General features: G+C 34.9%; 2 protein-coding genes across 4 annotated transcripts in view; both read left to right on the forward strand.

Annotated features, from left to right (window-relative positions):
* LOC139777482 (nose resistant to fluoxetine protein 6) overlaps window positions 1–1,107 on the forward strand; it is a 29,335-nt gene extending 28,228 nt beyond the window's left edge. The window contains exon 13 of the mRNA XM_071714923.1: window positions 77–1,107. The gene's annotated coding sequence lies outside the window, so the exon portion shown is untranslated. The remainder of the gene's footprint in view (window positions 1–76) is intronic.
* A 5,074-nt stretch (window positions 1,108–6,181) lies between these two features.
* The window catches only part of LOC139777494 (uncharacterized), a 39,507-nt gene continuing 31,476 nt past the window's right edge, over window positions 6,182–14,212 (forward strand). For all 3 annotated transcript variants that reach the window (XM_071714959.1, XM_071714960.1, XM_071714961.1), the window contains exon 1: window positions 6,182–7,261. The gene's annotated coding sequence lies outside the window, so the exon portion shown is untranslated. The remainder of the gene's footprint in view (window positions 7,262–14,212) is intronic.

Raw genomic sequence — 14,212 nt, forward strand, 5'->3', positions numbered from 1 at the left:
GAGCGATAACCGCATAATTTAAGCACGATAATGGATAATATTGATCGATTTATTGATATATCTATACTTCTTACAGGTAATGACATTGCTCCAAATCTGAATCTCAAAGCAAAGATGAAAATCACCGAACACTTTTCCAGGACGGAAAAGTTCATCTTTATTTGTGACCATAGGTCGTTGTGACATTTGACAATTCTCGATAATAATGTGAACATTTGGTGATAATTTATGTGATACGATAAGTCTTAACTCCCTGATGTTGAGATCTTTTTTTGCAAGACAAAAATCTAAATTCCTCACAAATCAATTCATCACAATTATAAACGAAAAGTAAGGGGAGAAACAAAACATGAAAACGTTTAATTAATTATTCCAGAAATAAAATATCACAAAGTGAAGATATATAAAAAATTTAAACCAAGTTGAAATGAGACCGAATACACGTGAATTATATTTCTTCTGATTTTAACACGATAATAATTACGTATTAAACAACACCTGCTAGTGCAACAATCCTATATTTACGTAATGGATAGAGGAAAACGTGTCCGAGAAAGCGTAAGCCGCCAACAATACAATATAAAGTCACATAGCGTGTTGCGAGACTTTTCTCGCGTCATATATAGTCGCGAATCTATCATGTCGCGTGTGAATGAGGGAAAAATCTAGGATGGAAGCCGTAAATCTATATAAAACAGGGTATAAACAAAACGAAAAGCGTTCAAGCATGCAACACATTGGGTATATTGTAATATGTGTATCAATCTTTGATATAGTTTTTTGTGTGGAAAATAAAAAAGCGGGCTACGGCAATGTGTGAAAAAATTTTGCCGTGTTTTTATCGCGTATTTGGCAGCTCATTGTCAAACTGATATAATAAATTCAGTCAGCGTGTAAAGAAATAGAAAAAAAGCATGTGTGATGCGTTTGTTCCAGAATTTATGCGTACCACGCGGAACCATCGCCGACGGTTGAATAACGAAAGAAAAAGCGAAAAATACGTTGTACAGTACAAAATAGAAAAAAAATAGAAGCAAATGGAAAAAATACATTACTTTTACATATACCTATATCAATAAATATAAAAAAAACTTGAAGAGAAAGCAATTTACAAACGACTACATATTCGATTACCTTCTCACACTTTACAATTTTATACATTTTACCCTACTGTCATAAAATATATTTTAAAATATATTTTAAATCTATTATTGCCTACTGTTACCGCAAATAATACAAAATTTAACATACCATTGCAAACGGTATTAAATAATGTTTAAAAGTAGGTTTTCAGAGTCCTTGTGATGGAAATCAATTTGCCACTATTGTCTATTATCAAATTGAAATAAGTCTCAGGTTTGCTTATCATTGACTTCCTATCGTATCTGGACGCACAAAGGCTTTCTCCTCCTGCTTTTAGCGACCATAAAGCGATGCGTGACGTGAAAGGAGGCGCATGTCGCAAATTGATTTTCGATGCTTCAGGAGCTAGGCATCTCCGGACATTGCATTTGAACGCGTTATCTGCCTGCTGCAGACGCGAAAATAATTTCAAGTTCCTTCAAGGATGCGACCGTTCGTCATTGCAAGATGATGAATGGCTAAATTAATCCATAAATATGCAACATTCGGATGGAATTTAGCTCGTCCCATTTCTTGCAGCAATTTAATTACATTTGTTAAATATTAAAATAATAATTGATTAATGTATTTAAAATCGCGATTCTTCATTTGGAATTTTCGACTTGATTGACCGAGAAACTTCATATTAATTCCGTTCCTAAAATTTCAAATTAATTTTGATGAATGGGTTATTATATTTCAAGTATAACATATTTAAAGCTTCCTTTTGTAGATTAATGTCGTTAACAATTAATTCCGCTTAATTAAACGATTATATTTGATAAAATTTGTATTACACACGATATATTATGCAAGCGCGAAGGAATGTACAATATCTACGATACTTCTCACTTCTGCCCGGTAAGCACATTTCCAGTTTCATCTCTACCTTATTTTGCACATGTCACATTCACTCGTCGTATATGTAGGAACTAACAGAGCGGAGAAATAATTGAAATAATATGTGAATATGTTTGTAGAACGTTTAACATATTGTTGTACCATAATGCATACCGAGTAAATATTGATTACTAGAAAAATCCATAACACTCTTGTCGCCGGAAATTGCCGAACACATATTTCCGGTGAAACTTCATAGTATAGCAGTAAGATGTTTTTAATTTCAGCTTTAGAAAACGCTGCAGCGAAAAGATAATATTATTTATTAACGTTAGGTTCTTTCTTCAAAATTTTTTTGGAGTGTAAAAATGGAGGGCTAGATATCATAAAGGTTCAATTATTAATCAGTGAAACCCCAATTAATGAATTACCGATACGTGCGTACGCATTTAGATATGCTAACGAATACGCAAGATAAACTGCGGTACAAGATAAACGGTATTGAAATTTACACCTGTGGAAATAAAATTAACCCCTCAAAATACTGGACGAGATTAGCGACGATTTTTCACTGAATTTTCATGACGGTGTTTAACAAACAGAGTTTACTTGAGATAAACGTAGCAGATTAATTAGAGCGTCACCATTTGCGCCTTTTAAGAGCTAATTGTAGCATTTAAACGCTGAGCAAAACGCCTTCCGCTGACGATACAGTTTCGTGGAGTGATAAATCTTTAGCCAACCAAAGCCTGTGTAGTATCCACCATCTGGCGTCCGACACCAACACGCACACGAGAGAAAATTGCTGAAGAATTAAGGTCGCTCTTGAGATCGATATCCATCCTATTTCAGCAAATGGCCCTATATTACTCTTTTCTATCCATTAATATGTGCATTCATTAATAATTTCGGTGCCATAGGGTGCGACCGAAATCGTGATATAAAAGAACGGGAAAGAGATTGTGCAAAAATAATTCGAAAGTACAGAATAAACTTTCTTTTTCGCACGCGAAGTTTAACTTTCAAGAAAATCCACTTTGAGAACTGGTAAATTGATAATGTTTCCTTTCTTTCTTGAGTATGAATAAAATGCGGATGGTTTCTTAGCGCTACTAGTTGTCGAACTTATTACAATGCAGCATTTATTAAAATATAAATACAAAATGTACATAAAATTTCTTTAAAGCTCTTGTTCACTCACTGCAACTATCTTATTCTTAAATTGATGACGTCAGAAGCGAGGAAATATATCATGAAAAAAAAATCTTGCAAAGTAATAAAAATGTTTTGCAATAAAATAGCGTTCGTAATCGATAGAATAGACTTATAAAATGTACTGAAAATTCCTCATTTGTCTAGATAATTAATAAATGACCCCACATATGTCGAACTGAATTGTGTCTAATCAAGGACGAAAACAAGCTGTTTGACAGTTGCCGAATTGAAATGAATATGTTTTCGCATATTAAATTATAATAAAATAGGAGTATTTTAATACTACGATAATTATTTTAAATATAAAAACACTAAAACGAAAAATGACGTTATATAGATTGCAAGAATAATTTAGCTTTTTAATGTTATTTTTCATGCCTTTTAATTCATAATTTTACCAAGTGTGACACTGAGTACTGTCAACGCGGACTTGACAATCGAGCCAGCAAGAGCCTTAAGAAAAAAATATTAATGTGTTTAACATTTGATATCTACTTCGACTGCACGATGTATAAATCTTTGAGAATGTGCACACCGCGAATGAAATATTTAAACCCACCTGGCGTTACTTGCTACTTTAGAATGTGTAAAGTGTAAAGCTGTATTAAATTTTCCTAAATTGCATATAACGGAAATACAGATTCGAAAATCGTTTGCCATGATTTTGCGGTTACGGAATGTAGCAGCCTCTATGTGCATTACCGCAATGACATTGTCGATACACACATGCATACACACATACACGAGAGAGAGAGACAGGGGGAAGGGGAAGAGAGCGAGAGAGAGCGAGAGAGAGCATACATACACATGGGAGAACATCGGAGTTGGTTGCGGATGTGCTTTCGTAGCACGTGGATACTGTCAGATTAAATCCACAACATAACTGAGTAAAGACACGTGCACGACAACGCAGCCACAAACTCGACATCTCATTAAGAAAATCGATATCACTTTAATTATCACGCACAAGTAGCGGAGACATTTGAACGTAAACGCAGCCATTAAAATAAACGAAACAAAACGAACGTTCGATCGAAACTAAACTGAAGGTTTGATTAAAAATTAATTAAAAATCATTCGTATTTTCGATCTATATCCGTACATTTTCAATGCATCGCAAGTTCCAGTTAATATCTTATTCATTCAACAATACTTAATTTAATTGCATAATGGAAGTCCAAACGAAAAATACAGCACGCTCTTTGCCGGTCTATTTCTTTACCGACAAATTTTTTACGGCACGTTATCCATATTACGTTCCAGGCAAAAGAAAACAAAAATATTTTACTCTATATTGACAATTTATGATTAATTTTCTTTCGGACTCCGTTCTCTATACGATCGATTTAAACACATATGGGAGAGTTCCATTTCCTGGGCTGAATCGCGAAATGCGGAAATTGGTTTGAGAAGACCGCGAAATGTGTGCGGATACACAAAAGCCACTGCACTGCAAACAAATTTCGTATACAATAGTTCTATTCATATTCATAAGCGATATAATATGTGTTCGATCGCGTTCGTCGTTTAAGCGCACTATAGCTTGAATAGCTTCAATTAAATTATGCATTATTATCGTTGTAGCATCATGTACGTTATTAAGAACAAACTATATAAAAATATGCCACACGCGTATCTATTTATATGCCACATCAATTTAGGTGTTTTACATGTACCTAATTTAGAAATGACAAAGCTTTACGATGCAAAAATACGACGCGATGTTGCAATACGTGATTAATTAAATTCTTTACAAAATTGAAAAGCGCGGTACCTCGTTCCATTTTGTAATCGGAATGCACATGCATTTGCATGCGCCGTTCGCACACATAGACCCATGCTTATGAGCTTTCCGCATTCACTTTGATGAGTGTGTCCGCCTGCATTCTTAACCGAGCTTAACGTAACCTACTTCCGGCCGGTGCAACTTCTTGTAATTAGCACGCTGAGCTGCAGCTCACACATGCGTTTCGACGACGTTACATACCTTAAAGGGGGAATTTCCGCGTAAGCAAATTTCTCTCGTTAAGCGGTTACCTCCGAGCCGTTTCTCTAACACAAATTTTCGTCCGGCACATAATCCGTTACAAAATTCCACCCAAATATAATAGGATTCTGAATTTATACAAATATAATAGAATCAGAAATTTCCAGGCGCTCATATAGATGACCGTATGGACTGCAGTGTTTGCATGCGATATCTAAATTTACCATAGATTCCACCGATCGAATCTTTTCTCCCGGAGGTTACAGAGATTGTATTTTCAATAAAAATGGAGAGTATACCTGCAGAAATCCTCGGGGATTTACAAAATTCATTTCACAGAAACGCGGCGTGATTAATTATCATCCCCGAAGGGCATGTTCATCGAATTCTAGTTCATCGAAATTTGAAAGCAAAGTCTCCCATGGACTTATTGGTGACTGATGAGATTTTGGGTAGCTTTAACGGAATTAATATTCAAGACCATCAATCTCTCTACATTGTGTTGATCATTATACATGGCTGTCGCGATATTAAAATTTTTTATTAATATGGCATTACCTCGAGTATATTACATGTCCCAGATTACATTCACGGAAATATTACTGACTACAAAAAAAGAATCTAATTATTTTAAATAAAATGAACAGAAGAAGAAGCGTAAGTCTGAAATGTAATGTTTCTAATTGAACTTTAAACTTTGTAATTGTTAATTAATTTAACAATTATCTCAAAAAAAAAACCCATTTCTTTTATTTAAATCTCAAAGTCTAATTGAATACTATTCCAAAACCAAAATATATGTACGTGTGTATTGTAAATAAGTACAAAGAAATAACGAATTGCAGAACCGCAAGCACATTTTTTTACAAATAAACCAACTGTGTATTCGATTGCCAGTCCTGTAATCTTTCTACCAGAGACTTACCACCAAAATATCATCTTATATATCTACGGTGGCACATGCGCGGATAACGAGGCGCGGGAGGTAGAACCTCGTTTTCGGTCAGTCGGCCGAGAGCCGTCGAGGAACTCGAGTTGTATGCGAATTTCGGTGCCCGCGACACTACACGCACGAGGTTTTCGGAAATCGTTTGAAGGCTGACAGAAATCGCGTCCGATTTACGCAAATAAACGTAAATACATCCGTGCCGCGAAATGCGTCGATCACTATAAAACTAATGATCAAACCTAAAAAAAACCTGGAAAGCAGATCTCTTCTGCTAGACTGCTCGAAATGGAAGAAATTCCGGTCGGATAAACTGTCTTGGAATGTCTCGAATTTTTTCACGTAAAAAATTTGCATGTGAAAATGAGGCGTCGGACACAGCCATGATTAATCGCGGCCTAAACCGAGAAAGGGCTCGACTCTGAAAGTTCAGTCGTGCGAAAGGAACCGAAGAAAACGCGGACGTGACTCGACTGATAGGCGCGCGACCGACGAATTTGGGGGTTACTGGTGAATTTCCGGGGATACGCTGCTGGTGTGTGCTGGTGACAGAGAGAAATCGATCTCTAAGCAATCTAAGCATCTCCAACTCCGATTTGTATTGGACGATAGAAAATTAATGTACATCTTTAAATCAATCAAGCGATATGCTTAATAAAACTGTAATTAACAAATATATTTTAAATATTATGTGTATTGTTCGGAATAATCAGTGATTCCGGCCCATCGCTTATGTAATTCACGCAGAAAGTATCCAAGAAGGAATAATTTCCGAAAGCCAGACCATTTTTTTTACTCGCAATTGAAGTTTAAGAAAAAAACGCAGACGTCGAACTATCGAGGATTCTATGGAGAACGTCACGAACATTATGTACCAAAGTATTGCAACGTATTTACGAAGTCGCTGCGCTGACGTATAAAGCATGACACGTCAGACCGCCGAATGTGTTCGGTGAAGGACTCCAGGAAGGACTCGGTCTCACGGAAGTTAGTATGCACGAGGGTTAATGTTCCTGTCTCTCCAACAAGAACGACAAGGAGAATACACGAGGTTAGCCGAGCATGAACAAGGGAAGATCCGATGCGACAACCACTCGGAAAATTTTCATAGTGCTCGCATCGCAAGAATTTCGCGTCCAATAAATTCCTAGGTATGTTAATTGCGGTCTGCGCGAACTGTCATCTCTCATTTAGAATTGTAATACTATACCCCCGGTATCTGCCACGAACATGTTATTACGCGAGTTACACGTGGCGTACATATAGATACGACGAGATATTAAATAACTGAGCATTAATTGACGCTGCGGCAATTAATTAAACACTAAGAAAAATCTCTCGGAAAAAGTTAACACAATATTGTAGACCTTATTTTGTCAGATAAGTAACTTTAAATTGTAATGTAATAGAAAATATGAAATACACCGATTAACTACAATTTTGTAGCAAATTTATTTTGTCACATGCAAACACAAAAACTGTGATTCTGTGAAACAAACGCGCGAATTAATATTGTAATATTTTACAGTCTTAAGGTCGATTCAGACACAGCCGTGCCGTACCCGTACCGTATCACGGACAGAAACATTAGACAAGGATTCCTATTGTCTCCATCCTTGTCTAATGTGTCTCCAGCCTTGTCTAATGTTAACGATACGGATACGGTACGGGTACGGCACGGCTGTGTCTGAATCGACCCTTAAGCAGTTTGTCAATTGATTTCAGACAATCTGAGAATAATTTTTTAGAACAATTTTTTAGACTCATTTACTACAATTTATCCCTGTCCCTATTTGTACTATTATTTGTAGAAGAGATCTTCACAATTGTACTATCTGATGCTACACTTTTTTCTGAGTGAAGTCAACATCATATTCATTACAGGAAATTAATATTATTGTTTGTTTACAATTGTATTATACAATTTATCGTTATTTAGAAGAAATTGATAACTATTATAAACATATATTAATATATATCTATAGTAAGTGCCTAATGCATATTATTCATTTACAAGGGATACTCATTCGATTTTAAATTATACGCATTGCTGCTTTGTAAGATATTTATTCGATAATATTAATATCTGAAAATGAAATCAAAGTGAAATATAAAATATAATTTTATAATTTTACAAAATAGAAGAGAGAAACAAAGTTTTATTTTTAAAACAGCGTGATTATCTTTAGATTCTAAATTTATAAAATTTGGGTCATATCTTTTGATATTTCATTCGTTATGGATATCAAAGTATTGCAAATCGATAAAATATAAATTAATTCTTCTTTTTCAAGCTTACATCTCTAAAAGCTTATATCCGAAATATCCGCATTTTGTGTACACGGCGTTTTCACGTGACTTTGTGTTTGACTTATTATCCAAAAATTCTACCAATTGTGCGAGCTTCTGTTCACATTTCATAGTATGATGTATCGACTTTCGATACCCGCGACCACTGCTGATTCACGACTGCGAACAGTTCCGACGGGGAACTGCTCGCTTTTTGCAGCATTATCCCGCGTCGCACGCTATGAAGCTTAATAAGCGAGATACAAAGATGCTGGATCATTTCCAGATTGAGAAATTGCTCTTTTATTCTCTTTCAGTCATAAAATATTGCCTCTGTCACGTCAAAAGTCGTAATGTTCTTCTCGGATGCACGACATCCGTCAATTTTATTTCGCTACCTATTTTCCAAGAATGCCACGCGCATGAGAATGTCGGGTCACGTAACGCGGATATCGCAAAGCACAGCACATACCACGTGCGAATAATATACTGAGTGTATCGTAGGGAAAGATAAATCGCTAAGTTTTTTTATCTACACTTTCTCGAACAGCATCCGATGCTCTTTGCGAAAAGGAATTGCCTATTACTTGGTGTCGTTATAATGACGCCATTACGTTCAATTAAAGCAGCTAATTCCAGTAAAGTAACGCTGAGTGCATCATTTCTCACATTTTTTATGATCTGCTACGTGATATCGGGACCGTTTAATGACGAACATTTATCAAAGACCGACAGGTGACAGAAAAAAGTTCTGTCTACATAAATCTTCGAAAAATCGAGTCTAATCACGAGGGCCACCCTCGCGATGGGAATTAAGTAGTGACCCTATATAGAAATAGACCGGCATGTCGATGAATGATATTCAATTTACTTTGCAACGCACGGTTGACTCGATCGTCGCACGAGCGATTCGTATTGGTGGCAAAAAAAAACTCGCCTGCAGGAGGACTCCAGTTAAATGAAAATAAAATAGATTTAAAGAACCAACAGGCAAAGGAAAAAAAATGGAAAAACGTGGAAAAAATAATGGGCCTCTTCTTTCGTTTCAACCCCTTTGATACATGGCTGCGATGCGAGAGATATATTTTAGAGTAATATTGACATTTATAATCCAAAAAATGTGAATTTAACGTACGTAAATATCTGTCATAACAAAAAGGCATAATCAGCAAGAAAAATAGCGCGAAAACTTCGCTCAATCGGAATTAATTTCATTTTGACTTTTCTTACGCACTTAATAATGTAATTAACTAATCGTTGACGAGATGAATAGTGTACCCTAGCTAAATTTGTAATTCAAATAGTATACACGAATAGTACATCCGAGCAAGGGAATTAGCCCAACGGCCTAATTTAGATGTTTCCCGGACATATACCTAGCTTTGTCTAAACATCACTTATTTTGATAAATAGTACATACGTATACAAATTATACGATAACGCAAGTAATTATACTTGACTACAGACATAAATTATGTCTGTGTGTTAGAAGTAATGTACAAGGTGTCTCGACTCATATTTTATCCATGAATTATCTTGCAGTTTACATTTAACTATAGCAGTTCGTATATAACTAGACAGTACTTAAAAGTAACAGATATGTAACGATAAAAATCAAGAAACAAAGCGCAAAAATGGTTCGAAAAAAGTAAATTGAATTTTGACTGCAGCACAAATCTTCTCTTGATACACGGAATGGCAGCGACTTGATTGCAAGGCAATTTTTTTGCTTTCAGTCCGCGTTGCTGAAACTTTCATAGAAAAGCAAAATTCGTATTACTCGCGAATTCATCCAAAAGGCATCGAATCAACTGAGATAGACGCGGTGGAATTGCCCATATTTGTCGAAGAGGAGCGATACGATAGCTCGCGGGTACGATATTCTAGAATTCAAGATTCAAGTTTCGTGTCTCGTTAACTCCGTAACCCCTTAGCGATCAATTTCAGATGAAATTTCATCCGTACGGAAATCGAAATAGCAGACATGCGAAAGAAAACGAAATACGAGACATGCATCACGATATTGCGTCTAACAATAGGAAAAATAGACAAACATCCCAAGAACTTTATTCAAGAAATTTTTATATTAATGTTATTCTTCGGTTAAACAGAATTACAAAGTGATGAATTCATAGATTTCCTTGCCAAACTTTTGTCATTGTTTAAAAAAAACATTTTACATTGATAAATATTGACAAATAAACTTCATGCGATAAATAGAAAACTTCGTGCTCTGTGAGAAAGTTAGTAACATAGAAATCACAACATTCTTGATAAAACTGAACAAAAAGAGCAGAATATTTTATATGCTTGCAATTATTCACTACATTAATCTATCGGATTTATATATGTATAGAGATAAAAATGCAATGTATGTCGCGTGTAGCAATCTTGCAATCAATTTCAGATGAAATTTTATCCGTACGGAAATCGAAATAGCAGAAACTTGAAGAAAACGAAATACGAGACATGCATCACGATATTGCGTCTAACAGGAAAAATAGACAAACATCCCAAGAACTTTATTCAAGAAATTTTTATATTAATGTTATTCTTCGGTTAAACAGAATTACAAAGTGATGAATTCATATATTTCCTTGCCAAACTTTTGTTATTATTTAAAAAAACATTTTATATTGATAAATATTGACAAATAAACTTCATGCGATAAATAGAAAACTTCGCGTGCTCTGTGAGAAAGTTAGTAACATAGAAAAATCACAACATTCTTGATAAAACTGAACAAAAAGAGCAGAATATTTTAGATGCTTGCAATTATTCACTACATTAATCTCGGATTTATATATAGAGATAAAAATGCAATGTATATTCGCGTTTAGCAATCTTCTTTCATAATGTTGAGCTTCTTAGTTTTGTTACTTTACTACATGATATTCTTTGCTCCAGCATTGCTTACGGCTCCGTGAATTTAAAACTTTTATTAACGTTTCGTTTTCATTCCCTTACATTCATGCTTTTCCAAATGTACAACTATTGGGAAACTATTTAAAAATTCTGCGCGAAAAGATGTTACAATAATTGAATTCATATTCATACGCGCCGGATACATACGTATACTAATTTATTCACCCTAGATTTTCGCTGTAATTTTGGGTTACGTAAATGTCCAGAGTCAATTATGACTTAATAAATACCTTCAAGTTTATTGCAGCGAAAAATAATACGCCAACAGAAAATGCGATTATGACGCTTTGAATAAAATTAGATATTTATGAGTAAACTGGGTTAAAATTCCTTGAAATAATTATGTATACACGCAATTATGTATACCGTGATTCATCCTCTTCATGATCGTCTTAAGGAAAAGTATATTATTCCTGTTCATTAGCAAAACGAGCTCTCATCTGCGAATAGTTCATTAAGGTTCTTGTACATAATGAAGCCGCGCAATTTCAGATAAAGCAATAATCTGTTCAGGTAAAGCAATGCTTTGTGTACAAGTACCATAATCTCGCCGTATATGTATGCGAATCTTAAACATAGATATGTTAACTAAAAAATATATTAAAATGTATTAACATTAATAAATATATACTAAAATATGTTAATACCAAAATATTAAAATATTAAAAAATAAAAGATGCACAAAATAAAAAAATTTTTTGAAATGTTTAATATTATATGTTTTCAAATATTTAACCGCGATATTCGGCAATAAAAAATCTGTGCGGTTTTAAATAAAAAATTGTTCATTTTAAAGCAGATATTGTTATAGTATCTAATGTAAACGTTATTCGTTCAAAGACAAATTTTTTCAATTTAATTTTATTTCCGTTCGCAATAATATTGCGCGGAAATTCGTATTCATACGATTGCCTGCATTCAACTGGCAGTATAAGGAGCGGTTTTCACTGAAGAGATTTCCCTTTTATGGTGCATTTTACGGGACCATCGCTTAGGTAGATCCCTCGGTCTGTTTTACGTCGTCGATCAAACTTTTAAACGGAATTCTCTCGGTGGAATAGGTAAGGCGGCAAATTGTTTCGCGCGGATTACAATGTAACCCTTTCGCGAGACTTATACGAAGCGGGAGCGCAGAATTACGACGCACTTTCCGCGGTGGGCGCGATTGTGCCGAGGCGTACCTAAAGTGCGAAAGCAATCAAACAGTATCAAGAACCCTCCTTTAATGTGCCGGCTGAGCAACATCCAGAAGTATCTACACCGCGGTAGAGGTAAAAAGTTTAACAACTACTTTTGCCATCGCCGAGATACTCGCGAAGCTTTCGCGTAGGTTAGCAAGCATCAAAACACGCTCGAACAATCTTCCGCAACTTACAATTAGTTCTCAGCTGGGAGGTGGTGTCGCGCTGTGAGCATTACGCTCAGCTAAAACGTTATTCTCTAAACTTCAATTATCTCGATATTCTTATAAAATATGTATTTCTTGTATCTAAGAACTCTATTATGCGCAAGGTTTTAATTCAAGGCTTTAAAGCTTTAATTTTATTTATAATTGATGTGTATAAAATTTCTGTTTTAATATACTCTTCTTATTGTGATCAAAAGTAAATATTTTCGCATACGTTGCTTTCTAACGGGAATTGGCATGAATTAGTCAGTAACTAGAAGCCACAGAGAATACTACGATATGCAATTATCTAGGTTACGCAATTATACGTATTCCTCCGGCAATATTCCGTACTTTGAGAAAGTTGAATCGTATCTCTGACCCAATCTTTACACGGTTCACACGAATGAAAATGTTTCAGTGCAGTCTAAAATCTTCCTACGACACGCTACACCTCGCAAACTTCGGAAATAAAATTGATATTATCAACGTTTTAAACTTTGAAACGTTGCGAGATTCGTACAGATAATTCGTCAGATATATTTAGTTTAAAAAAGACAACACAGTTTAACAGAAATGACTTTTCCGAACACCAGAGTCATATTTTATAGTTTTTTGGATGCTGAATACAAATCCAGTTTCCAAATTGCTCCATCACATCATAATTTTGAGAAATTTGCAATTAAAGTTGCAAAAATGCTTATTTTTACGTACTTATATTATATTATGTAACTATGATATGTGACGTACTAGAGAAGTTTTATTGCATTCAAAATTAAGTATGTTGTTAAGACTTTCAGCCTTCAAAAGACATTTGCAGCTTTTCTGCAATAGACCCCATATTTAACCACGAATATCTTATTAACCATAACTGACACAAAAAATTCCTTTCAACAGTTGAAAGTTCTAACAATATACTTAATTTTGAATGCAATAAAACTTCTCCAGCACGTCACATATCGTAGGTATGATATAACAAAGTACGAGAAAATATCCCTTTTTGCAACTTTAACTGCTAATTTCTCAAAATTGTGACGTGATAGAGCAATTTGGTAAACGGGATCATATTCTGCGTTCAAAAAACTACAGGAAATGATTAGTCTCGTTCTGATGTTTTTTCTTTTTTTTCGACTGTGTATTATGTGCCATATGTGAATAAATAATTTTGATATGTATTTATCTGTTTACAAAATTATCTATTAGCGGAACAGATCAGATTTATAAATTTGCATGTATATCAAGTAAAAATATCAGACACAGAAACGTCCCTGAAATATGCGTGAAACTAAACGCGCGAGAAATTTGTGCGGGAAAAATCGAACATTATAGAAATAAAATTGTCAAATACTATAATACGGCGACATTGCTTTTTTTTCACCGCAGTGTTTTAAAAGGCCCGCTTTTCAGAACCAATAATGGTCCCTTTACTCCTTTTTGTCGTGTTTCTTCTTTCCCTCTTCTCTCTCTTTCTCTCCTTCGCTCTTTCACTTTTTCTATCTCT

The sequence above is a fragment of the Temnothorax nylanderi genome, unplaced genomic scaffold (genome assembly GCF_030848795.1).
Source record: "Temnothorax nylanderi isolate EJ_2023f unplaced genomic scaffold, tnyl_v1.0 TNYL_tig0150_pilon, whole genome shotgun sequence".
In the NCBI taxonomy this organism is placed as follows: Eukaryota; Metazoa; Arthropoda; class Insecta; order Hymenoptera; family Formicidae; genus Temnothorax; species Temnothorax nylanderi.